Genomic DNA, 27345 nt, shown 5'->3' on the forward strand with positions numbered 1-27345 from the left:
TGAAAAATTGTCCGGCTTTGTAAGAAAGAGGCTATGGAACCTTGAGAAAGGATTGTCAGGCAGCAGACAAGGACATCTGGGAAAATGGAGGGACAAGGGGTAATTTTCTCTGAAATCTGGATTGCAGGAGCAGGGCCCCTGCCCTTGCTGATGTGCTTTTGGGAAATGTAGCTCGTCCTGGAAAAAGAAAGCAAAAGCCAGGCACGTGCAGAGAGCCTCTCTGGTGTGCAGCCTCTGCCTCCGTTCAGGCTGTTTGCAAACTCTCTCTATGCTTATCATCATGTAATTGAAATAATGCGTATTGACAGAGACTTGAAAACAACTGCTCAATTTTCCTCAAAATTCAATTAAACTTCGTTTATTCTGGGGATCGATCCAATTAAAAGGGGGGAAATTTCAGATGGTCCGAGCCTTACAATCCATCTTCACACACTGTGTCTATCACCGTGATGTAATAATTCCCCCAATCAATGCTTTAAAAGCATTTAGCAGTCTTGATAATGAACTTTTGTCAAAATAACCTTACGAAGCAATAAATGAGAGCAGATTAATATGTAGTCATAAAGCTATGAATGGTTTAACGCTTTGAAAGGGTTGCTTCATAAATTAGACTTCCTTATTTATTTCTTATAATCTGTCTCTGTGATACTATTGCCCAAGGTTTTGGTAGAGAAGAAGATCCTGGGCTTCTGAAGTGACTTCCATGTTAGGAAAGAAATGGATGGACATGAGCTAAAGGATATTGTGTCCTGCACCTTTTTATTGACATTACAGACAACTCCCATGGCCACCGTGGGCAAAAACAGAGCAGCTGTAACTAAACTGGTTGTCATAGCACTGACTTTCAGCTATTGAACAAAGGGATCTCTGTTGAACTCTCCAGCAAGGCTGTTTCCCACCCACTGAACTGGCCCCATCAGACTGCTTTAGGACTACCACCAATGTATGAAAGTCCTCTCAGAACCACTCTGCATTGAGAAACATGCCCCATTCTGGTACTGCAAGGGGGGGGTTTGCAGTGGCTCCTAATTGTGGCACTTCTTTAGGAAATGGCCAGTTTATGTTTGCCTTCCCTATTACTGATTTAAGATATTAAATCTTCTTCTTAATATCGTCATGGCTTCAGGCTGACCCCAGCAACTCCCATCCTACTTTATAACAGCTGTGGATACCATGCATTTCTATCTGCAACTAGAACTGGTTCTTGAACAATTTTCTGCTTCTTGCATATAACCGTGTTTAGAAGAGTTACCCGCCTCCCCTAACACACTCTCAGTGTGCTTTTCACAAGAAGGAAATTTTCTAAAATGTATGGTACTCACCAGAAGAGTCAAAATTAGCAGAGACTCAGATTAGAAATAGGAGCTTGGGAAGGTACACGACCACCCAAGAAAGGAGCAGGGAAAATGCTTCTGCTCCAAAGATCATTATCTGCTTGTTCGGAAATACAGATTTCCATTTTAATATTAATTTTAAGTGCTCTGGATAAAATTGGTAAAGCCTTGTAGAGAGCAACCTGTGTGCTAGACCCTGCTGCTGGAGAAGAGCAGGCGGTTTCAAAGAATCCTTTTTATTCTTTTCAAGTGCCACGAAGAGTTTTTTGCCGTGTGTGTGGCGTTGGAGGGTGACAGCTCGCAGGAGACAGGCAGAAAGCAGCTTTGCCCATTCCTCCTCAGGCTCTTTTAGCACTTCATTAATGCACTAGGCAAGCTGACGGCTTCTGGAAGTGACCCCAGATGTTGCAGACCTTCAACTGCACTGAGGGTTTCCTCATCATAGGGTTCGGTATCCCACTGGAGTTGCAAGTGCTGTGAGCTGCAGGCAGACACCGAGGAGTCCAGGTCCCCAGGACCTTCGCCAAATTTTTTGAGCATCTCACAGGAGGGAAGCCTAAAATTTGTGTATCTAAGAGTAACTGAGCTGATTTTCAGGGATGCTGTGACTATTTGATCTCTGTTCTGTGCGTGGGGCTTTGCACTTGCTGTGCTAAGGCAATTCTCCATCTGCCACGAAAAGGCACCTGTCTCTGCAGTGGAGCACAGCAGCCCTTAAACGGCTCAGAGCAGCAGCCTTATATTTTTTAAGACACCAAATGGAGGGAGAAAAGCCATTGCACTGAGTGGGAGCTGCAGGGAGAGTGGAGCCTGCATCCAACTCCCTGACACTGGCAGTCAAAGAGGTTTCATACTACTATCTTAATCTGTGTGACTTGCTAGTTCCTGCAAACTGGATATACACCGAATCTATACAATGCTGATTTACAGACATTTTGCCAGGGCTCAATAAATGTAAAGCACACCAGCACTGCATGACAAATGTTATCTGTGAAAAACCTTTTAGCTCAGCAGAGATGGTAGTAAGTGGCAGCATTCCCTTTTTGCAAACTTTCAGTGGAAACATTTCATTCGCATATGATATTAATTGCAGAAGAAACAGGCATGCTTCTCACCACTTAATCCATACAGCCTTTTATGTGATGTTTTCCTACAGGGGTAAGGGAGCCAGGATGAATGGTATAAATGCAACATGTTCCCTTCCCTCTGCAACCTGCAAAGGAGGTGACCTGTTCAAACTGTTGCTTTCTGAAATGATACAAAGCTAATTGCATCCAGCGCCCTGCCTTTTGACTCACTTTGGATGGCAGCTTTTTCTAGCGCATCAGAAAAATATGTGCCTTTTCCTCAGCATGACCTAGAGTCACACAGATACTTTCCTGAGCAGCTCCCGAGTACACGCCCAAAATTAATGTGGGGAAATTATAAAACCAGGAGAGATCACGGGCCAGATACATGGCCTGTTGACCTGGATGGATCTGAAAAAAAGATCATGCTATGCCTTTACTATGTACAGGCTTGACATTAATGAGTTATTTTATATTCTTTCTGACTACTCAAACCTATTGCTAGGCCTTCACGGAGGAAAAACTACAAGATAAATGTCTCACAGGTTTATCCCACTGGCTAAGGCAGCCACTTTGCCCCCCAGGCCTGTTTTGTTCACAGCCTGGGCATGACCCATGAGGTTCCCTCAAGACCTGTTTCTCCTCAGGGACTCCCACCAGTTCATCTTCCATTTCCACCTGGCCATGGCTGGGTGATCCATCCCAGTTTGGGCTCCAGTGAACACCGCTGCAGCAGGAAGCCAAGGGCTGGGGCAGCGTCCCGGGGGCCGGAGCTGCCTCGGGCACACTGGCGTCCTGTGGGCAACTCAATACCACTGCACTGATTTTTCCACAGGGAAAAATTGGGCCCTTTCTTCCTTCACCTCTCAGAGTTTCTATTTCACATTTTCATTTCCAGTGGCTTGGTAATTTGGGGATGGATAAGGGAGGACTAAAGCGTGTTTCAGAAGTAATCTATTCCTCAGCATTTGGTCCCTTGTGTCTCTTTTGCTTCTCCTTTGAAATAAAGGAATATTCAAACAAAAGAGAATAAAAAAAAATGTGATTTAAGAATCCTTCTAAATCCCAGATAAATGTACATTAAAAAAAAATTCCAGGCGGAATTATTACAGGTTAAAATTAAACTTATTTCTTCTGAGTATCACAAAAAAAAAATATTAAAATACCTCTCCTCCCTGCCCCCTACACACCTCAAAAAAAAGATCATTTTGATACTAAAGGTATTGCAACAGCTTTAAGGGACTCAGGGATCAAACATCATTTGGGAAATTTCAAAGGGTTGTTTCAACAGTATCACTTTCTACCATTCCCCGCTCCACATCCCTTCTTTTTATATTTTGGTTCCTGATGAAGTTTGAGCTGCTCCTGAAGTCAATCTTTGTGTTCTTGGTTATCAAAGAGCATTGCAACATCAACGTCAGAGTTAAACTAAAAAAAAAAAAAAATCTAAAAAAAAGCATTCCTTTTCCTTTGGAGATCAGAAAGTCAAATGAAAGGATGCTGATTTGTGGAATAAAGGGTGGGATTCCCTGCTGAGACGATAGGAATCTTCTGACTTAACTGAGTTAAGATTTGAATACATTTGGCCCAGACAAGGGGAGAAAAAAAATCCATTAGTTTTGAGAAAAGCCTCACACAGTTTCAAAAGGAAATATGTTAATATAAAAAATATTTTAAAAAGAAAAAGATTTGTATGTGTGTTTCAGAGGCCAGGAGTTTAATACTATCAGCCAGAAGCAAAGAGAGAAATTAAATTACATGACTAACACGAAGTCTCGTCTCCTACTGCCATGACATGGATGGGGAAACAAGACAGTCTTCTAGCAACCCTGCTGGATCTGGGGACCCCTGGCCACCTGGCAACCTGCCACGGTCATCCCTGTGGCACTCTTTGGTCCCTCCACAGGCTAAAAGTGACAACTTGTTCTTGCTTTGGCTCGGGGATTGCTCCTGAGCAGCCCCTGGGGTGGTGCCTGGGTCCCGTTCTGGAGGTGCAGCACACCAAGGGGTCGTGAGCCTCCTCCCATCCCACCTCAGTTTCCCCTTCTCTGCAGTGAATCCAAAGTGCTGTTCTCAGCTCCGTGATAGCAGAGACCCTCTGATCCCAGCAGGAATCTTAGTCCCTCCTAACACACCAACCTGGTTTACACCCGCTGACGCCAGACTGCCTGTCCTTCAGGACATGGCAGCCAAGCAAGAAACGCCAGCTGCGTTGACGAGATGCTTTGTGAAGCAAAATTTGCTGGTGGTCCAGATGCTCGCCCCTCTGGCATGTCCCTGGTGAAGGCAATGCGCTCACTAAGTCCCAGGGGAGCTGGCAGGACCGCTCTGCATCACAGGGTGCTGCTGCCATTGCTGCCCAGGTGGTGGGCCAGGAGACTGCCAAGGCCACCAGCCTCTCCCGGCTCCAAAAAAAAAGGCATTTTCCCACTCTGCAGCTTCCTGGGAGAGCAGACAGTAACTTGCACTGGTTGTGGCTTCCTACCGCTTGGAATGTTCCCTGCTCATCACCAGCCTGCGAAATATGTGCTGTGTCCCTTTTTCCCTGCAGAGACCTTTCCTGCTCCTCCCTGCCTGATCAAAGCTGAGGCGTGTGTGAGGACTCTCACAAAAATAGTCATCATAGCATGAGATTGCCCTTCATAATGAGGCCCTGGGAAAAGCTGGTAGCTGGGGAAAGGTTCAGTCTAGCCATGGAGTGGCTGCAGGCTGTAATGTGGGGTTGTCAAAAGAGCAGCTCAGTATTAAATCCTTTTGATGGTACTCCTGCTGAGAGAAGAGATGATATCTCATCATTAATGGAGTTGAATTAATATAAATTAGCCAAACAGCTCCTCGCTGCTTCCGTTCAGGCAGAGAAAAGGGGTTTATTGGGGAGGCAAAAGCAACGATCCCTTTCACCTCACATTCACTCTGCCATCCATAAAGATGCTGCTGACCTCGCAGTCTTATCTCTCCTCCTCCCCTCCCCTGGCAGGACCAAGGGGATGTAAAATGAAATGATTATGTGACATCCCAGGAACATGGGGACTGTCCACAGCACAGACCTCTGGTGACCTTTACACAAGTGACAGGTGACCTCTCTAAATCAGCCCTGGGGAGACCTGAGATAGCCAGGAGGGCTGGAGCCTCCACAGGCCCTGCGGCAGCAGCATCGCCAGCTCAGGGATTATAACTCATGGGCAATCCAGGCTGGGGAACAGGAGACACCTCTCTGGAGTCCCAGGCTGGGCTCTGAGGGCTATTTCATCTCCTTCTCTGCTGCATATCCATCTGAACTGTGAGTTTCATCCTCCCGCCCCCTCACACAAAGGCAGGGACAGCACTGAGCAATTTCTGCAGCCCTGTCCAGACTTACACCCGGGTTTCCAGCCTGCACGGCCAGTAATGAGCACCAGAGAAACTGCTGTGAGCTGATGCAAGGGAACTGCCAAACTCCTGATAAACAAAGACTCAAAACCAATCAGGATTTTGAAGGCAAGAAGGGTTATTTCTTTACTGAGCAGATGATAATTATTTAAGAGCAAACCTAAACCTTAAAGTGTGTTTCAGGCATTGCTTGAAGGTGGCAGAGTGTCTGTCTGTGCATCGAGGTGAAATGGTTCCCTATGTCAGAGCATATACCAGATTCATTTTTTAAAGCTATAAAAGGCAGACAGGACAGACAATGTATATTATATTATGCATTTTTAAAAACTACATTAAAAGAACATCATTAAGGTTGCAGAGCCAAGCACTCAGACAGTAGCTGTGTCATGCCCAAGGCTGCCTGTCCAGGTTCATTTGAATCCCTCGTGCCTATGAATCATGACACAGTCTAACAGTACATGTTCAGGTATTTTCTCTTTCTCCCCATGCTGGACATGGGATGGATGGCTTGTGCCATCCTACAGCATGTTTTCTAGCCTCATATTGTCTTATTACTATAGCCATGGGCTTGCTCAACAAGCAGCAACCTCTACAACGCCTAGCTGGTGTGCATGGCAGGGTTGTGCTAACTGCACACCATCACAGCCCGGAGCTCTCCGCTGCGGAGCAAGTGGCTGTTGGGCAAACACCAGCGACGGCCCTGCGAGCAAAGGCCTGGGGCCACAGTCCCCTCGGAGAGGGGCCCCACCACACACACCCCCTGCACGGTCTCTGGAGGCAGCGATACAAATTCCTGCTGGTACAAGCTGGTGTTAAAACGCCTGCACGGCAGGAGAGGCGAGTGTGTGCTGTTGCTGTCTGGCTTGAAGAAGGAAAAGAGGGAGAGGGAATTCAAATGAACTAATTTCTTGTTCTAAGACCTTTTCGCCCCTTTGCAGCTGCTTCTGATACAAAGGCAGAACCTTATCTCCCTGTTGCACGGATCCAGCGCTACAAACAACTGCCTTGTTGTAATACACAGAATGTGTGGCATCTGACAGCAGCCTACACAGGGCTGGGACGTGAGCGGGAGGCACATTCCCTTCCATTTTCTGCCCAGCTCTCTTCTTTTCCCCCTCTCTTTCTCCTTGAGCCTGCAGCTAGCTGGTTTGCTTTTGGCATCCTCCCTCTGCACCCTACAGAACTGCATCCCCACAGTCCGTGTAGGCAGCAGCAAAGGAAGGAGCCTCATCTTTCTCTCTGCAGAACCTCCTCTTATCTCATGCCGTGCATGGCAAACATCCTCTTCCACCTCTGATCACAGCAGGCAAGAGCAGGGCCATGCAGGCAGCAGGACAGACATCTCTTACCCTATCAAGGGCCTCACAGTTCAGGCAGCATTAGGGAAGGGGGAAGACAACAAGGTTATAATCCATCCCAAAAAGCAGATGAAAATCAAAGATGTTGGCATTTAAGCTTAGACTCTGGAGTCCTATGATAGCAGCTCAGATGTCCAGACCTCTAGTACTATAAGGTGCCTCTACGGCCCCTGTCATAATACCACCATCATCCTTACAATTTTTAATATGCTTATATTCAAGTTTCTCTTTGAGGCAGGAAGATGCTAGCTTAAAACAGAGGGGAACAGAATTGTCAACCCCAGATGTTCAAAGCAGAGAAGCTGATCCTACAAGTGTGCACTTCACCTGAAGAGAAGCCAGACAGCTATTTTTTCTCTTTATTTCTTCAATCTGCATTTTTGACTGCTACCTACAAAGTCCTACAAAAACTACAGAAAACCGTAGTTCTCAGAGCAAATGTAGTACTTGCATGAAAAAGAGGAGGAAAAAGGAGACTAGACAAACACAGGAATATTGCCAAAATCTTGCAGTTGTGTGCAGGGCCTTAGAAGAAAATTTGGAAGAAAAAATAAGTTAATACTGAAGGTAAATGAGAAGTTCAGAAAAAGTCAACATGATTTTATGCTGCAGTAAGAAGATGACATGGGTTTAAATGTGAAAAATCAAGCTCATGGATTCCAGAGCTACTAATAGTGAGAGTTTCATGTTTAACCCAGCACTTGTTCATGGAGGTGAAAGACCTGGGCTCTCAAGCTGGCCGTTCAGTGCAACCTGCAGCTTGACTGAGAGGAATTGCCATTAGTGATAAGCAGGAATGAATGCCAATTTACTAAGCATTTCAAACCTCATCAGGCATTGCTATCCAAGAAGAGCAGCTGAAGCTGGGACATGAGAAGAGAAGTTCACTGGGATGCTGAGGGTCATCAAGAACTTTTCCAGACAAACATGAAGAGGTTGGTTTGCTTAATCAGGCATTAAAAAAAAAAAAAAAAAGAGGCTAAGAAGTGATACGATCATCCCAGGGTCTGTTTGCCCAGGCAGGAAATGAATTAGCTAAGTTGAAGGGGAAAGCTGGTAAAGATCAACTGCATAGAAACTGGACATTACTACATTTAGGTGTGAGATGTAGAGCTGGCTTCTAGCCATCAGAGTGGGATACTTCCGATGATCCTTCAAACATAAATAGTGGAGGAGAGAAAACAAGCTGCTTGCACTTAGTTTGAAGCCAAAGATCCTGTAACACTGGTGCTCAGGCAGAACATCATCCTCCATGGGACCAACAGTGCTGCAGGTCACAGCACTGGCTAGAAAATCCTGTCATCTGCCAGCACATGCTCCAGGAACCCAGTGGGATTCAAGGCATCCACACCTGCTGAAGCGGGAAGGACTCACCAGTAGGTCCCCCTGATGATCCCATTGTTTTCTGGCATGAGAGGGTTTCAGGGAATTAAACTGGCGGTGATCTCCACCATCTCCACCCCACCTGCAGCGCTGCGTCCAGCTCTGGAGTCCTCAGCACAGAAAAGACAGGGACCTGTTGGACCAGGTCCAGAGCAGGCCACAGAGATGTTCAGAGGGATGAAACACCTCTGCTGTGAAGAAAGGCTGAGAGAGTTGGGGTTGTTCAGCCTGGAGAAGAGAAGGCTCCAGGAAGACTTTATTGCCACTGTTCAATACTTAAAGGGAGCTTATAAGAAAGACGGGGACAAACTTTTTAGTAGGACCTGTTGTGATAGGACAAGGAGTGATGGTTTTAATCTAAAAGAGGGTAGATTCAGACTAGATATAAAGAAGAAATTTTTTACTATGAGGGTGGTGAAGCCCTGGCACAGGCTGCCCAGAGAGGTGGTCGATGCCCCATCCCTGAAAACATTCCAGGTCAGATTGGACAGGGCTCTGAGCACCCTGATCTAGTTGAAGCTGTCCCTGCTCACTGCAGGGGGGTTGGACTAGATGGGCTCTAAAGGTTCCTTCCAATCCAAACCATTCTGTGATTCTATGTTCATGCAAATGCTTTTCAGTCTCCCGCAATTTACAAGCTGGTGGTGCTAAGGCAGGAGGCGGGAGGCACTCTTCTCCTCTAAGGGATGGAAGCATTTTCTTCAGTTTATGCACTCTAGGTAGTTTGATAAAACTGTCATTTTCCCTGCCAGAATCACACAGCTACCACAAATACCTTTCATGCCACACAAAATTCTTCCTAAATATCCAGATCTGGAGAGCAGGAGGAGACAGAGAGAGGGAGAAGGAGACAAACATAGCCCCGGCCCACTCCTCCGCGTTGCAGAAGCAGGAATTTGCTCTCCAACTGGAATGTGGCTGCTTAATAGGGCCAGAGAAGCGAAGAGGCTGCATCTGTAATGTTTCTGTCAAAGCAAATGAGGTCATTAACAGACGAGTTCAGTGATGGAATTGTCTCTCGTAGTATTTATTATATGGTCCTTTTCCTGACACCTCCCACTGAGAGAATATTAAATATTTAATGCACACCAAGGCTCTGCTCATTTTTCATTCCCACTTCAGCATTTCAAGTCAGCTCCAATCTGCTGCTAGCTACAAAGTCGACTGGACAATGGACCATAATGAATTAACTCTTTTGAAGCCACTGTAGCATTTACAGGACTGCCAAAAGACTGGGTGCTTTATCATCTCTGACTCATGCATGTGCTCTAGAATTCAATCCTCAGTTCATTAAAACAAAGTAAGGGGAGGAAGGCGAGGGTGGAGAATTTGGGAAATAGGTTTCAGGAACCATAAATAAATAAATAATGAAGGGGGAGATGGAAATGTTAACCTGTCAAGGTGACAGGGTTTTATTTACTCATTATTTCTAGAGCTGCTGTCTCCAAAAATGAAGGTTGCTCCTGTGAAACATAACAGTCGTCAAAATCCTGAGTGTCACATCCAGAATGAACCACTGATCCTGGGGTAAAGTAGAAGGAAGACCTTTGCAAAATAGCTCACAGCCCTGGTCATTACAAATTTAAAACAGACCACCAAGACAAGCAGAGCAGGAGACTTCCATGGTATGGTACTTGCTGCCCATCTGGTCAAGCAAAGACAAAGTTGGTCCTGCCTGGTAGCTGAGCTTTCCCAGGATGTCTACACAGTTTAAGTGTCAACCTGAGTGTCTAAGCTTCCAATTGCATCTTTGAAAGTCCCCGTTAAAATGTTTGGTTAGATGATGCTTCAACAGGAGAAGGCCTGTCTGTTAAGGACATGGTTCTCTGTGAGGCTTTCACTAGGTAGTTCTAGTGGTTACAATACCTATAACTCTTTCCCACCACCCATTTGCCCAAAACAGGAGAGTCTATGTAGAAAACTATATGGATGTGATGTCTACAGGCTGCTGGAGATACTGTTGGCATGTGGAAGGGACCATCAAGGTGGCATCTGTCAGGGCCACAGCTGTCCCACCTCCTCCATTCTCTGCCAGAGGAAGTATTTAAAAGAAATATTTTCCTGGGGCAATTTTTCCCTTTATTTACTGCTCCTTTTCCATCTTCCCACGGCATCACCAGATCTGCAGAAATTATCACGCATGTGGTCCCAGGACCAAACTGGGCAGAGAAGGGCACAAAAATAGTTAGGCTGTTTTCATCCACAAGGCAGAAATTTCAAGGAAAACTAACCAACATACATGTTTACTTGAAAAAAGATCCACTGGCAAATTACTCCTGCTTTTAGACTTTCAAGTTCCCATTTGCTTATCTGGTTAACACTATCTGTCACTTTTACTGAGATACCAGGAAATCTGATTCCCACTCATGGTGTGAAAGCAACCTGTATGCGCTTGACCTTTTTAATGTTTTGTAATTTGATTGGCTGGCTATTCCCATATTTCCTTGTCACCAGCCCTAGTAATCTGAGAGGCAGAAGTGGAAAAGACAGCCAGTAAGAATACAAGCAAACACAAGTGGGAATTAGTTGAGGCCTTGGGATGCCAAAATTACTCAAAGCTACATCCTCACTGAGAGGGCGGCCAAATCACAGGTCAGCTCAGTTGTATGGCCGGGGCTTGCCACGGTCATCTTACAGTGTCACCCCCCGTCTTAATTCAAGGCTCAGAGCCTGAGCTCAGGTTGGAGCTCTTCGCTGATGAGCTTTTAGAGTGTGATTTTTAAATTCTTTTTCCTGTTGCTCTGCCCAGAAAGCCATAGTAGGAACACAGGTATATTAGCATAACCCTATGTATCTCTCACACTAGGGATTAATCTCATAGAAAAGGCTACATTGCATATTGGTGCCAGAACACAACAAACTGCAAATTACAAAGGTGCCTCGGGTCTGTTTTCTGACCGTTCTACCTCAAAACCGGGATGCTTAAATGAGTAAAACAAGCCTGGACAGGAACACGCATGTCAGTAAAACCACTTCTAGGCTGCTTTTGTTCTGCATCCAGTAAGGCAATTGGGCAGATGAGAGCTTGCACAAGTGCAAAGTCCTTCTGTAGAGACACTACACTTGTCTACTGACTGGGAACAGTGATGAGGGGAAAGCGCAGCTTGGTACTTGAAGTCACAAATGACAGGTTCCTAGTAGAGCAAAACAAATTTAGAAAGTTTCTTTCTAAACTTTCTTGAAAATGCTTCCCAGTTTCAGCCCCCCAAAACTCAAATTCCCCATGTGGCTTTATGCTGAATAAATAACAATTCTCCACAATTAAAATTCTTTTAATTCCTGCACCAGGAATCCCATTGAAATGCCACACATTTTCTCATAAGCCTTCATGGCACACACAGGCATTTCTCTTCTTACGGACGCAGGCGCTGGGCTCTGGGTGGGAGTTTAACAGCATCTCCTGCTGCCCCTGGCCAAGGAAAGGAAGTAACCAGTGGTTCAGTCAGTGCAGAGTCATCCCAGAAGTAGAAGACCCATTGTTTTTGTTTCCTTTCAACAAACCTATCCCTACAGATCGATTCCAGCCCGGTGCAGAGCGCTGCTAAATATGCCCGCAGTAGCTGCAGCAGTTGGCGTTTTCAAATATTCATCTTTTCAAAGGATGGCTTTTTTCCCCCCAGCCCTTAGCAGAGAGATTTGCTCTTTCCTGTACTCAAATTGCCTTCCATAGATATTCAGTTCTGACTTAAAATATCTCCTTTTCACTCCGGTGACTGTATACAGAGAGACAACAACACAGAACCTCCCCAAATTAGCGTACATTATGGCAGCCGTTCAGTTTATTTATTTATGTGGATTTGGCCATTTCTTTTTCCAGTCATTAAAAAAGTGCAGTGGGTTTGAATGTGTACAGCTGAAAATGGCTCCTAAAGGGAGCCTTCTGTTTGTGGGGTGGCTGCATGGCTTCCAATACCTTTCACTCACTGCTTGGAGTGAAAAATAACTATTATTCTTTTCTTCATTTCACCCTAAAATAGCTTATTGATAAAAGATCAAGCAGAGGCACCAAACTTAGGAAGCACAGAATGAAATATCCTCCAGTGTTAAGATAAAACCATTCCTTTGCCACTGGGCACTGCATTCAAAACCAGGGCTGAAATTCAGTGCAAAGGCCCGCATCAGTCCTCATCTGGGTAACAGGAAGATTTGAACCTTTTCCGATACAGTGGGGCAAAACTTCCACTGTTAGGGACACAGGAGCATCCTGGAGAAACAGGCAGCAAGCTGAGTACAGCTTAGGCTGTAAGTGTTTGGTTCTGTTTTTATAAAGTACCTAGCAAAATGGGGCCTCCAACCAAGGACTTAATGGTGCTGAAATACGTTATTTTAATAATTGCTGTATAAGTGACTCAATAGTCCATAAGGCACATCCAGAGACACTCCTGCCCAGCAAAGACTTTTGTATTCAAAGATTTCATTTGAGCCCGTTCTTATAACCCTCACATTCCAGTTTTGGAGACCTTAATCACTCTTCAATCCCATTTTAGGATCCTAACACCCAAATGACCTTTCCAGGGGTTACAGACACCGCACATTTTGCAACATCAGATCCTATCTCTGTTCTCTGCCAATAATTAGCTGTTTCAGGGACAGAACTTCCCAATCAGTTCTGAAGCAACCTTTGCTGGCTCTGGAAGTGTTGCTTGCATCCCAAGGAATTCCAGCATAAAGGACCTTGGAAACAGTAGGAAATATGCTGACTTTGGTCCCAAAACTTTACATGCTTGCAGTGTCTCCATGCCGATACTTTTAGTTCCCTGAAATCAAAGGTGATGCTCACTATTTCCTTGTACAAGCGTACTTTTTTAAAAAAATGTTGTATCTGTCCACATTTTGCATTTGAGTCCTGATTCGGAATAGTTTATAATTCAGGGGACATGTGACAGCCTCAGGGCTCTTGCAGGGCAGATAAGCCAGGAGAAGGAGTAAAGACATGACAGTAGTAACAGTCAACGCCAAGATCAGAGTGACATTTGGGCTTTAGATAAAGCACATTTTGCAGGACTAGACAGATAAATGGTTAGGGAATATTCATCAGGTGTGTCATTATAGTGATATTTCTCTTTATGGAATAGAATGCTTAAGGACTGGGATGCAGGGACTAAGGTCTGGAGATAGGTGTAACCCATGCTACAAAAACCTGCATACTAAGACTAGTCAGCACTTATTGTGATTAAGCGTGGATGTAGATATTGTCCACATTTGTGACCATACACATAATTATTATGAGGAAAAGCCCCTCACAGACTAAGACCTCTGCCAATTCAGCACACCCAGACAGGACGGTGACCAGCCATCTAATGGTGGTAACATTGGACTGTGAGAGCACAAGCAGCCGGGCACCAAATCCCACTGATAACCAAAGGGGGCTAGACAGCTTCATGGGTGGCTCCTGACCTACCTCTAAATCAGTCCTGCCAGTGAGGGGCAGGGAAGCGACTCGTTCTCATTCAAATCAGCAGCACATCTTTTCTCCTCTCTTTCCACAACTGCTTTTTTGCCTTTTCTTTCCTCTCTGGCTTTTGAGCACTGATGCAAGAATTTCAAGCAACATCAACCCTGATGTAACTCCATTTGATTTACTGGCAGCTGGAGGCTATACTTTGCCTGCCGTCATGCTGAATGGCAGATGCTATGAAGGCCCTGTTCTTGCCCCAACAAATCTCAAGTTAAAATAGAGGTAGTAGAGGCCTTTGGACACAAGGGAGGAAGAATCTGGGAAGCTCCCCTTGAATTTAAACAGTAGGGGTACCAAGCACATTTGCCATGATCTGGATTACAATAAATAACAGCACTTTGGAGCTGAGAAAACTCTGCTGCATTGGGATGGTGAGAGTAATGCTAGCTGCTAATGTTGGGGGATGGATTTCTTGGGCATCCAGTTAGTCATGTCCCTCCAATGGAGTACTGTAGCAGGTCGATGGCAGCTGGATCGTGGCTGTATAACCAACAGTTCTGCTAAAGGTCCCACAGCTGCAGAGAAAGCCAGAGCAGCAGAGCTATGCAGAAGTATGGGTTCTCCGTTCACCAACAGTTCCCTCAGAACGAGGGTGAAGAAACAGCCTAGAGAACAAAAGGCAGCTGTCTTGCTTTGTCACCTCAAATTTTTATTTCTAAATTCTGAAAAGCCAACATCATTCTGTTCTGGGCCAGGCAAAGTATTCCAGTTCAGTTTGGAGTATTTTAATTAAAGTGAAACGATGTTTTGAAATGCCAAATTAATTTGAGCTGACAAGTCTAAATGTTCATTTTGCAAAGATTGAAAAGGAACACTGAATGGTTAACATGATTTTTTGATGCAAACAGTTTACACAAAATGGAAGCTTGTTGATCAAGAATTCCTGAAACTTGGCATAAAATTTGACCCAAATGCAGAAGTTTGCATTTATAGGTGAAAAGGAACATCCTTAAGTAAAGACAAGAAGGTTCCCACCTAAAATACTCTGGCTTATCTGCTCACAGGCTTGCTTTCGCAGGTAACGTTATTCACGATCAGGCCTTCTCAGTCCAGTGCTCATATAGCCATATTCCAGTGTGTTTTGGCAGGATCAGTGCTGAAGTAGTATGGATTTGTTACTAAATAGTGTTCCTGCTTTTTTTCTATGCAAACCTCCAAAACTGTGTGCAGGACTCTCATTTTCTTGGCTGTCTGCAACATAGATATTTAACAAATAGGGACTGTGATGCTGAGATTTTCAGTCGCCTTTGAGGAATCTCAGCATTATCTCCCCTGAAGCAGTTGTAGTTGGAAGTTGGCTGATCTTTCTATTTAATCTGGACAACACCAGGACAGCTGGTATAAACAGTCATCGCTCCACTCCAAACGTCAGCTGGTGTTATGCTGGATGAGGATCTGCTCGTACATCTGTTTTCCAGTTTCGTAGCATCTTAAAGCATTGCATGCAAAGGTGGCAAAGTACAGGACTTATCATATGTGATAGAGCATCATAAAGTGATTTATGGCTGCTGAGGAGTCCCTCCATTGACTTCAGGGCTGTGGCTCAAACCTTTGATCAGCTGTATTGCTTCTCAGCAAAATGGGACTGGTGCATAGGTGGGGAAGGTGGCATCTCCTGTGCTCTTGGCCCCGCAGGTCCACTTTGATCTTGTCTGAGTCAGGCCTCCATTGCCACGGCTGTAAAAGAGCGATAAGCTTATTTACTGCAAGGTGTGTGAATATGGAAAGTGTCAAGGATCATCCTGATTAGTGACTAGATGATGTCAGAGGAGAAGGAGTTGCATATAATAAAACAGATTTTTTTCATGTGGGTTCACTTGGGTTACAAGCTGCAACCTTGCAACTTACCCAGAGCCTTTCTGTGAATTTATGTGACTGTAAGAGCATGCTGAACTGCTGTGTTTTACACACAGCAGGCGTATAGGTGTTCACCCATTGTTTTGGTGAAATGGAGGAAAAATATTAAGACATCACACATGTGGAAGGAGGCTGCCCAGGCGGGGTTTGGACACCTAACTCTCTCTGGTTCCCTCTAGAGTCAGATGGAAAGGGAGCATCTTCCAGTGACCTAGAGAAGAAGCTTTGGGAAACCAGGTAACCAGCTCAGCATGGCTCCAGTAAATGGAGGGTGGGTATGAGATGTGAGGAGGGTCAAACAGCATTTACAAAAATCCTGGGTCATTACTGCTGGGAGCCCAGGCTGGCACTGGCTACAGTGCAGCTCAGTGGGGTGCTTTCAAAGAAAGATTTGCGGACTTGCTTTCCCCAGACCTGGTGAGATGTGATGGTTGTGCTGCTTGTGCTGTCATTTGCACCTGCATCAAGTGGAGGGAGGACACGACTGTTGTGGTGCAGCAGCGTTCTGCATCCTCTCCAGTGAGGATGCACAAAGTGTTTTACAATTTCACCTACCCAAACCCAAAGCAGGACAGAAGATTAGGAAAAAGCAGGGCTCTTATTATTTGCACCGGCATGTCATATTGACTGTGAGACCACAGGCAGACCACAGGCAGAGCAGAGGGGGGTCCAACTGACCCTTTTTCTACCATCCCCTCAGGGCATCCTGGTAACCTGCAACCCTCTGTGAAGCTACATTTTCTAATAAAGTGGACAGTGGCCAGGTGGAGAGCAGGATTGCACAGTATCGTCTGTGTTGTGGACCCGACGCAGGGCTTCTCCAGATTTCAAAATATCCTGTCCAAAGCTCAGCAATAGGAGCACAGACATGGTTGCTGCATTTAACAGAAAAACAGAGGGAAGCATTATGGGCTGGCAAGGCCCTGGTGCCTTGACCTGGGCAGGCAAATCATCCTTATTTTATTTATTAATGTAGTCCATTAATTTGTTCTGATGGTCTCCGATTCATGTATTTTGTGGTTCACTTTTATTTGCTTTTGTTTCTAGTTGTGGTGTATGGTTTTGGGGGGTTGGGTTTCAGTTTTGGGGTGGGGTTTTCTTCTTCTTTCACAACAGTTTTATCTGACATTTCTACAGCCACAATATTTAGGGGACTCTGTGGAAACTGGTCTTCAGAAAAGACCAGGATCTGCTTCTGTCCAGGAAACAGATCCAAGAGGATCAGCTTCCTGCAGGACCTGCCCCCCTAAAGGTGTGAAGTAGTAGAAAAGGACCTGATGGTCATCTAACTGCTGGAGAGGCTACAAACTCACCTCCCCTAGAGAAATCTTCTCATCTGCTAATGATGAGAAGGGCCTCGTATCTCCTCTCTGCTGATACGGCACCTAAGGTGCAGCCTTCATCCAGGACTGGGTTCTTGATGTTTCCAGTAATACACAGTAGCAGTGCCATTTTCCACTGTAGATTAAATGCTGTTAACCTGGCCAAATTGCAGTCTGTAGTAATTACATTCTCCTAAAAGAGAGGCCTCTGAAAGCAGACTTGGAGTCCTCTTTGCATCCTACCTTGAATGATTATGTGCTGATGCCCATGTTCATGAATCAGTGAGTACCGGTTCTCTGCGCTGCAGTGAAGGGTAGGAATGAGAAGAGACATTCTTCAGCGTTTACAGATCCTGTGGAAAATTACATTTTTAAGTGTAACCTCTTCAGCTCTGCCCTTTCCTTAGTGTTTTCATGGTGTTTGTTACCTGTAGAAGTGTATCAAAGAGCATCAAATCTCTTGCTGTTTGTGCCAGCCAATCTCCATGCTGGCCATAGTTGTGCATCTGCATCCCAGTGTGCCTGGAGGCAGGGGAAACTGGGATAGGAATAAGTATTGCCCATGAAAGACTTTGTTTCCCCTGGATTTTGCTGACTGGGATCTCCAGCTAAGGCTTTCCTCCAGTCTGAAACATTCCTAAGAGCTCTTATAAATGCCTTGGATGCAAGAGCTCGTGTGAGCAGAGATTTCCCCCACTGCAGTATTGCTCTCTCCCCAGCAGACTGCTTGTTTTCACAAAACTCATCAGAGGGGTTGTGAGAGTGGCACTTCATCAAAGCTTGCTGGAAACCAACTGAACCCTCCAAATATAATGGAAGGGAGGTACAGACCCAGCCAGAGCACGAGCCCATAAAGGTAAGGCTTATGGGAAGAAACAGTATCTTTTGTAAATCCAACAGATATTATTGGAGAAACCTTGCAGGAGCACAACTGCTTCTTTTGTGCATGAAGCAGAAAATGCGGGGCTTTGGGCTATGAAACCAAACCTTATCTTTAGGGCAGGATTGGGCCCCTGAGCACCCTGCCATTCTCAAAACTTGTTGCGTGATGTTGTTTCCTCACTTGCCCCTGGGGATCCCTGTAACTAAGGGAACCATTTTGTTTTGCAGATTGAGAAGGGAATCAAATAGTTGAACCCTTAGTAAACGTGCAAACACAACTGGTTGTCTTTGATGATTTGTTAGTTTGGACCTGAGCCATGAGACCTGGGGATCGCAGTCCAAGTTCCTAGAGCTCCAACGTCTGACACGCAGAGCAGCTGATCAAAGTCAGGAGGAGTGAAGCTTGTTACCAGTGAGAGAGGTGGCCAGAGGGATTTCCAGGTGGAATCTTCTTAAAGTATCTCCTGCCCATTTCAAATCTGGCAATTCTGGCTGAACCTGAGTCACCTACTTAATAAAAAATTCCATGTTCAGTCCATAGAAAAGCTTCCAGCACAATTAGATCAATTTCCTCTAAGTAGCAATAAATGTGTTTTCCTTTAAAAGGCCAACACAAGCACATTAGCACAGCCTATAATCCCCATTCTCTCTATTAGCTCAAAGTACATCCTAAAGGCCAAGGGTCGCAGCTAAAGACTAATCAGTCTCATTAGCCTGTCTAATTTATCTTAACTAGAGGGACACAAACACACTAAAACTGTTAGGGAGACTTTTTGATCAGGTTATGGGAGTCATTCATCAGGGTCCTGCAGCTTCCAGAGACAGGAAGAGAGAAACAACCCAGGGACAAAGACATTCTGCAAGGAGGCTCTGGACCAAGATGCACCCACACAGGCTGGATGGGGCAGAAACCCTCCCAGAGGCTCTGCTGTCCTCCCAGGCAACATCCCAGCAGGCTGGGGGGAGATATGGAAAAGCATCTCCTCCTTGGTCTCACCCACATGCCGCCCCGCAGCTCAGCGTCTTCCTTGCTCTGGCTCCACTTTGGCACTGCAGTCGCTTGCTGGTCTGGGGAAGGGTTTGAGTCCTGCTGGTTAAAGTTTAACCCTTCCCCAGCTGCGGTTTCACAGGGGCCCTGTCGGCCACCACAGTGACTTGGGGACGTAAGATGCCCCTCCTTCTCCCACACGCATGACTCTCCTGCGACTCCCAGCCCTCAGCACCTTCCCAGCTGCAGCGCGCTGCTCTTGCAGCTTGACAGGGCACAGCTGACCCCTTCTCCGCTCCCCTGGCAGGCAGACGGGAAGGGATACTGCTCAAATCCAGCTGGAAGCAGCATGAGAAAGGAAAAATGAAGCAAAAAATGAACTACTGTGGAAGTAGCTTTGTCCTATCTGAATAATTAAGTGTTCTAGATGCCCGACAACAGACCCCTACTCCTGAACCTTTCTTCACCATTAGCAGGCACTGCAAATTCCCTCACAAACATCACCCATAATTATTGTCCAGGTGCCAGGCTTTAGTGGCCCAAGGCAATGAGCAAACCCTGAGGCTAGTTTCCAGCCCCAAGGCTCTAACTCATGTTTCCGTCCTGAATGCTCCTGGCTGGGAGGAATTTCAGAATTTGTGCTGCCAGCACATCTCTGTCAGATATTAAAAGACAGGGAGGTCTTCTGCTAACAAAAGGAGGAAATCGAAATTATCTAAGGACTTTCAATACAAGGAGGCTGGCCAAGCTCTAAATCAAAGTCACCTCTTGGGACTCTCCTAGGAGAAAGGAAAAAGTTATCCTCAGATCCCTACTTCTATCTAGAACAGTTGCATTTCCAGTAACAACCAGCCACAGAAAGGGCAACATTGCTCTTACAGACCCTTTCCCTCATGCACAACTCTTCTTTCTGTATCATACGTGTGTCCTCATCCTGCCCTCCATGACACTGCAACATCAGAGCACCTCGGGATGCAGCCGTGCAATGAGAGCTGAGCTGTTTAAACTCGACCGAAGTCCAGCCACCATGCAAACCTTTCATCACCCACCCAAGGGGCTGCTGCCAAGGACAACGGTCACAGCAGAAACACTCTTTGGGCACCCATCTTTCTCCCTCTCCATCAATCAACTGCTGTGCATAGGTCTCAAGCGCTGAGGCTGAGGCGGTGGAGTTCAGAAGGCTGCCAAAAGACTTGTGGCCTGGGATTTCACATGGGGGAGAGAAGTTTGAGGAGGATAACATATAAACTTCAAAGGTGCAATGACTCTGACAAGAGGATCTATAAAGTGTCACAGCAGTTTGTGTCACCCTTTGCCGTTTTTAGTCATCCACTTTGACTGAGCTTCTCACTTTCAAGATTGTATTGAGTTTGCAGGGTGAGGTTTTGGTAGTGTGGGGCAGGGGGCTACAGGGTGGCTTCTGTGAGAAGCTGCTAGACACTTCCCCTGTGTCCAACAGAGCCAATGCCAGGCAGCTCCAAGGTGGACCCACCGCCGGCCAAGGCCGAGCCCATCACTGTTGGTGGTAGCACCTCTGGGATAACATATTTAAGAAGAGGGGAGGTGGGGAGAACTGCTGGGCAACTGCAGAAGTCAGGAGAGAGGAGTAAGAATATGTGAGAGGAACAGCCCTGCAGACACCAAGGTCAGTGAAGAAGAAGGGGGAGGAGGTGCTCCAGGTGCCAGAGCAGAGACTCCCCTGCAGCCCCTGGTGAAGACCACGGTGAGGCAGGCTGTGCCCCTGCAGCCCCTGGAGGTTAACCATGGAGCAGATACCCACCTGCAGCTCCTGAAGGTTAACCATGGAGCAGATTTCCACCTGCAGCCCGTGGAGGACCCCACACCAGAGCACGTGGGTGCCCAAAGGAGGCCGTGACCCCGTGGCAAGCCTGTGCTGGCGCAGGCTCCTGGCAGGACCTGTGGATCCGTGGAGACAGGAGCCTGTGCTGGAGCAGGTTTGCTGGCAGGACTGGTGACGCTGGGGGGGACCCACGCTGGAGCAGTCTGTTCCCAGAGGACTGCACCCCATGGAAGGGGCCCACACTGGAGCAGTTCCTGAAGAACTGCAGCCCGTGGGAAGGAGCCACATTGGAGAAGTTTATGGAGGGCTGTCTCCCATGGGAGGGACCCCATGCTGGAGCAGGGGAAGAGTGTGAGGAGTCCTCCTCTGAAGAGGAAGGAGCAGCAGAGACAATGGGTGATAGTCCAATGCCGACCCCAATTCTCCATCCCCCTGCGCTGCTCAGGGGAGGAGGCAGAGAATTCAGGAGTGAAGTTAAGCCCAGGAAGAAGGGAGGGGTGGGAGAAAGTGTTTTAAGATTTAGTTTTTATTTTCTCATTAGTGTAGTCTGATTTGATTGGTAATAAATTAATCTAATTTCCCCAAGTCATGTCTGTTTTACCTATGACAGTATTTTCTGAGTGATCTCCCTGCCCTTATCTTGACCCGCAAGCCTTTTGTTATATTTTCTCTCCCCTGTCCAGCTGAGGAGTGGAGTGATAGAGCTGCTTTGGTGGGCAACTGGCATCCAGCCCAGGTCAACCCATCACAAAGATACTTGAATGTAATCAGGAGAGGAGGTGGGTGCCTCCACAGGCCGATTCATCCTTTCTGTCTGGGGCAAACATCTTAGGGCAGATGAATCAGTTTGTGGAGATCCCTGCCTTTTTCCCAGGACAGCCAAGGAAGTCTAGACTGTAAGCTTAGATTAGTCACTTAACTTCTAGGGAGCCGTAGTGAAGCAAAAACATTGCACCCTAGACATGTTTCAGGCTATATGGGTAGGTACAATGAACCCAGGTCTCACTCTCAGAACCATACGAGCCTTGCTGGGCAGTGAGTTATTAGTGAGTTATTTCCTGAGACCAAGGGTGGGAAGTGCCCACTCTTGTTCCCAAGCTCTGCTCACAGCCATCTCCCACATCATTAAAGAAGACACAGGTATGGAGTTAGAAGAGGAGAAGTATACAGTCAGGTCATTGTTTTTCCCATCTGTAGAAACTTGCAGGGCCAGATTCCCACCTGAAGATCCTGCCCCCCAACTCTCGGGCATATTTTTCCCAGCGTTAATCAGAAGGTGGAGTGGAAGCACTTGTAATGTCCTGGCAATAAGGAGAAAGGCGAGAAATGAGAGAGATGGAGGGGAGGGAGGGAAATTCATTTGTTGAGATGATGGAGTGACTCCTTCAAATGAAAAATTAATGATGATTAAAACAATGATTGAGACTGTCCATTTGAATTTTAAAGGTGTATTATCCCAACCAAGGGGCCCCACTGCTCAGCACCTCTTCCTACTGATTACCGTCTAGCTTTCCATTTTCATATAACCTTGAAATACAATAAAGTCAATGTATGCACAAGGATTCTCTTTTTCTGATGGATCGAGTGATGCAAATGGACCTTTTTTTTTCTTTTTGTCTATCACCCTTTACCTAGAATCTAAGTCTAAGTCCCTACACCATTTCTTTTTTAGAGGCATGAGAGGAAGCTCTGTGTCCACTCAGTATGTTTTGTATTTCTAGTGGCCAGAGGTAAATCTACTGAGTATTGGAAAACAAACAAACAAACAAAAGATTCTTTTTCTTTTCATTTCGTATCTGACTTGGTCATTAGGAATGTGCAAAACACTCAACTCCTCCTCTGAATTAAGATGTTTTATATCACTTAATCCCCACAGCAGCAATTAATGGCTTTATTCTGCCTCCTACTCCTACTCCTCGCAGCACCCATGTTGTTCTTCCTACAGCGGCACCACAGCGTTTCCTTTGCTGGAGATCACATTGGCCAGTTTTTTTGCAACGCAGATAAACTCTCTTTGCATGATTCCCAGGGGAGAGAAACAGAACAGAAGATCCCCTTTTGGAAACCAGCTTCTTTTTTATATGCTGCCTTCCACCGTCACAAAAACGTTGCACACCATATCCTTCCATTCCAGATCTTATATCCAACAAGCTTTTGCTGACTGCATAACCTTCACTAACCTGAAATTCCCGAGCAGTCCCAGGAGCTCAATGCATCTTGGAATAAAATTTTTGTAATGTCATTTAAGGGTATTCCTAATCCAGAATTATTGAGGAGGCCTGGGTCATGGGAATTGAGTTTGACACTTGACAAATACTTGGCTTTGTGTAAATGGACAGGCCACTGAAATAACTGCCTTTGGATGTCACATGAAGAGAAATTAATTCTTTATTAACTTCCGCAATGATAATCTAATAAACTCGTTTGGTCTACTAGTTTCAGCACTTAAAGCGCTCAGTCGATTGGATGCAAATAGATTTTTTTCATCCCCTCTGGAACGATGCCTCTGTAGTGTGCAAAGGGACATCAGTGTGAAAAGCCAGGCCTGGCATGTCAGGATGCGGTGCACATGTTCAGGTCCTGCTACTGCTTAGTGCGAGGGAGACAGGCACAGCAGAAAGACAAATAGCAGGGGCTAGAAAAATACTCTATTAGGAATGAAAGGGGTTTTTATTAAAAATTTATATTTTAAACACATTTGCTTTGACTTGAATTCAGATCCCTTTTCTCCTTAATCAGGTGTTTTAAAATACTATACAAGGAACCAGTATATTAGCTGTTTCCTTTTAGTGTTATAGCACAAGACATTAGTCCCAGGCTCTAGGACTCTTTGTTGGATGCTGCACAAATACAAAGAAAGCTAGAGTTCCTGTCCTAAAATTTTAGTGGCATAGGCTAAAAATAAAAATGGAACTATGTGGACCAAGCAAGCCTTTAATTCTAGAAGCCAAGTGTGTTCGACGAGAAAATAAGTCTGTAATATGTGACCTAAGTGTCAAATCAACGCAGCCATTGCCACTCCGAGGTTGGATTTCAAATGTCAAGCCACAAGCTGCTGTAGACTGACCAGGAACCATGTGCAAAATAAACAAACAAAAAGGCTATATAACAGAGAGTGAAACATGACCTCGCTCTGCTCATTTCAGAGGAGAGACCTTCCCATCAAGAGAAGAGGGACGCTTGCTGATCAGTCTGATGCACTTTCTGTGTCGTATTTCTATATGCCTGATTCTGTTGACACAGACTTCAGAGTGTTCAAGACTACTGCTTTGCCTATCGAAAAACTCATGCAACTGTGATCTTTTTCATACTGGTACAAACTAGAACCAGCAATCAACCTGGCTTTGATCAGAATATCTACACCGCACCACCGCTGGTTGCCCTACGCTCACACAGCACATCCCCACCGGCAGTACAGCCCAACAGGAGCCAGCTCAAAGACCCAAGGCAAGGCATGCTTCTTGCTTACAGGTGTTTGTTACCCCCCCGTTGGTGCAGCACGTCAAAAATGGTTCATTTGCAAAAGCCAAATATTTATTACTGTTTGCTAACCAAGTTGCTCCATAACAACATGAAAAACAGTGAAGTCTAAATCTGTCGGTTCCATGTAAATATATAATTTACACAGGAATATATAAATATATGCATGCATTTTTACTTCCGATTAGTGGCAATTATTCTACGAAAGAGATGCTGAAAATAGATTAAGGGTTTTCTAAATTGCCTTAAGTATCAGTACTCTCTCTGCTTCTCTTCTCAGAGGCAACATGGGATGGAGGTCTACTCCTCTGGCCCACTGTGTCCTGCTCTGTGGCTTCTCTGTAGAGCTCCCAGGGAGGTCAGGGTCAACCACCAAAAGGGCTGATGTCTCTGAATTCTTACAGAGTCAAAGAAGAAACAGATTCAGGGTGATCCAGAGTGCCCAGATGAGTTTCATCCTCTGAATTTGCCTCAGCAACACCAGCTCCAGCTTTGCTTCCTGAGTACTTCTGAGACCAAAGTAATCAGCTGCCTTTATTTTGGAATAATGTTCTCACTGGCAGTCTGATGCCCTGGAGGACCTGAGCCTTGCTGCCTGCATAGCTTCATAAACAGGATTTTGGCTTCTTCATGAAAAAATGTCTTCTTTTTGTTAAATCTGTGCTAATGAGTGGCTTGTTGGAGACCCTCCCCAGCCAGCCTCTCTGCTCTCTGCCCTCACTCCAATGCGTAGCTTTACATGGCAGTCTCTAGGTTTGTCCCTCACCATTTATTTCTCAGAGTTTGGCATGAACATAATTAATAGCTGCGTATTGAATAGGCTCACGGAATCACAGAAAATAATCCAGAAGAGATCACCAAAGGTCCTGCAGTCCTTTCCTCCATGCCACGCCAGCAATTCTACCTCTGCTATTCTCAGCAGACGTTTGTCTAGTCCAACACCGATGCTGCATTTGTTAATGTGCAAGAGGGATGAGGCCACAGACTGGTCTTCAGCTTCGCTAACACCATGGGCTCTAGCAACACCCAGAAGCCAGTCTTTGCTGCTGTCAGGGTGGGAAACGAGTGTCTGTGACATCCTTCACTGTTTGCTGAAGTATGTCCTACTGTAGCCTTAGCCAAGGTCTCTGCCTCTGTCTATGAGAAGTAGCTGTTATTTATAGGCCACTCTCCACTTCCTCGTGATGCTGGATATAGAAGCAATAAAGAGGTAGTGAACATCCCGCTGTTTACAACACATTTTCATTATTTCTCACCAGCAGCAGCTGATGGGGAGGGACACCTCAGATGTGAGGTGAGAAGCTGCTTCTCTTGCTTGAAGACTCTGCTGTTATCGCACTCTGCCACACAGATATTGTTAATATCACAAGGGCATGGATGTTGGATCCTGAGGTCCTCAAAGACCATAAATATCGTGCTGGCAGGTTTAGGGGTTTGTCTGGGATTTTACTTCAGATCTGGGGAGGGTTTTCATCTTGCAGAAGGAACAGAATAATGATGTTTCCCACAGCTGTAGTTTGCTACTCATTTCTCCTGGATGGACACCTGGTTTCAGGGACCATCTGCTGCTTTTTCCAAAGCCGATACCAGAAACATCTCTCCACGTGAGAAGTAGGTGGGTGTCTCAAGGCAGCCTGCTGTGGGAAGGAGCCAGGACATGGCAGAAGTGCAACTGTTAGCTGCAGCGGCACGGTCGGCTGCTGTGCGACAGCACCATCGTGTCCTTTCCCAGAGAACTGGGGGCTTTCAGCCATTCTGGGGGATGGGGGCATGGCCAAGAGCTCTGGAGCACTCTCCAAACCAGGCTGGCACAGTGCTGCGTGCGTGCAGACCTCCTCCTTTTGTCCACTGGGAGAGGAGGATTTCAGGGAAGAAATTCCAGGCAATGCGATACTTTTCAGACCTCAGTTATTTTTTGTAATCCCCTAGAAAGCAGTTTAAGAGTATTAAACACATTTTACCAAGTAAATCAAGGCATGGGTGTAGCAACAGCTTAGCTTAACCCATATAATGTGCCAGGGGCAGTGCAGGCTTACAACATTACTGTGAAAGCACCATCCACTTGCAGCCAGGGCACTAGGAATTGAAATCTGCTGCATGGGAAGCAGTCTGAGAGACACGCTTTCCAGTTCAAGAGGCATCGGTCTGTCCCCCTATCTCCTTGATTGCTGGACAGTGTGACAAACGTGGTTTATTACTCTAACATTCTTGTTTTCACAAAGAGGAATAAGAACCAGAACGGTCTTAAAATCAAGAGCAAAATTCTCTTGCATTAGAAAAATAAACTGCTTCCCCCAGGCTCAGAGAACGCTCATTCATTACTGAGTCTTGTTTGCAAAGAAATTTTAAGCAAATGTTGATAATAACAGGACACAATGGAAAATTATAGTCCTGTACAGCTTTCATATTGCATTAGTTCAGATCTACTTGCACCACCTGTTTAATTTCACCTTTCTCCCACTGATACCTCCTGGAGATTTCAGGACTACCTCCCTACATCTATATTTGGGTATAATTTGAGTGTAATTTGATACGTAATTAGGGTAAAATAGAAGACTGAGTATTTAACTACCCATACATCTCTCTCTAATTTAAATAATTCCTAATATATCTAACTAGTTTGCCTCATACTGCACTGATGTGTATTGAGCTGGCGATAATGAAATAAGGAATGTGAGGGGGAAAAATGTTATTTCAGAGTCGGAAGATCACCAATTAATGACATGAAAAGCCTAGTGGGAATATCTGCACACTTAATGCCCCTTCTGCTTCAAATATAATGCGGCCATAGTCTCTGGCGTGAGGGCTCTCAGAACAGTCTTTAGAACAACTTGTGTTTCTGTGAAGCTGTCTCAATGTGAACAAATGTCCCACAGCCTCTGGACAGGACTTAAACATACAGAGGGTAAGAAATAAGATGAATTTCACTCTAGCTAGCTTCAGCAACATCTTAGACATTGCATTTAAGAGGGGAACAAATTGTCTTTTGCAGTTGTATCTCCCTCTCTCTCTCTTTCTCTTTAAGCCAGATTACTGGCTTTAAAAA

At 45.6% G+C, this 27345-nt stretch overlaps 1 long non-coding RNA gene across 3 annotated transcripts; it reads right to left on the reverse strand.

Moving 5' to 3' along the window:
* Positions 1–12268: 12268 nt before the first annotated feature.
* LOC142064114 (uncharacterized) lies at positions 12269–19130 on the reverse strand. Of its 3 annotated transcripts, none has more exons than XR_012663000.1 (4): positions 19028–19130; positions 18441–18537; positions 17392–17501; positions 12269–15646 (listed from the first exon to the last, which is right to left on the reverse strand). It is a non-coding gene; the product is annotated as an uncharacterized LOC142064114 (long non-coding RNA). The 3 variants fall into 3 exon arrangements; XR_012662998.1 differs by having other exon boundaries at positions 18355–18537; XR_012662999.1 differs by having other exon boundaries at positions 18355–18540; positions 19028–19127.
* Between the last annotated feature and the right edge of the window lie 8215 nt (positions 19131–27345).

The sequence above is a fragment of the Phalacrocorax aristotelis genome, chromosome 13 (genome assembly GCF_949628215.1).
Source record: "Phalacrocorax aristotelis chromosome 13, bGulAri2.1, whole genome shotgun sequence".
NCBI classification, from domain to species: domain Eukaryota; kingdom Metazoa; phylum Chordata; class Aves; order Suliformes; family Phalacrocoracidae; genus Phalacrocorax; species Phalacrocorax aristotelis.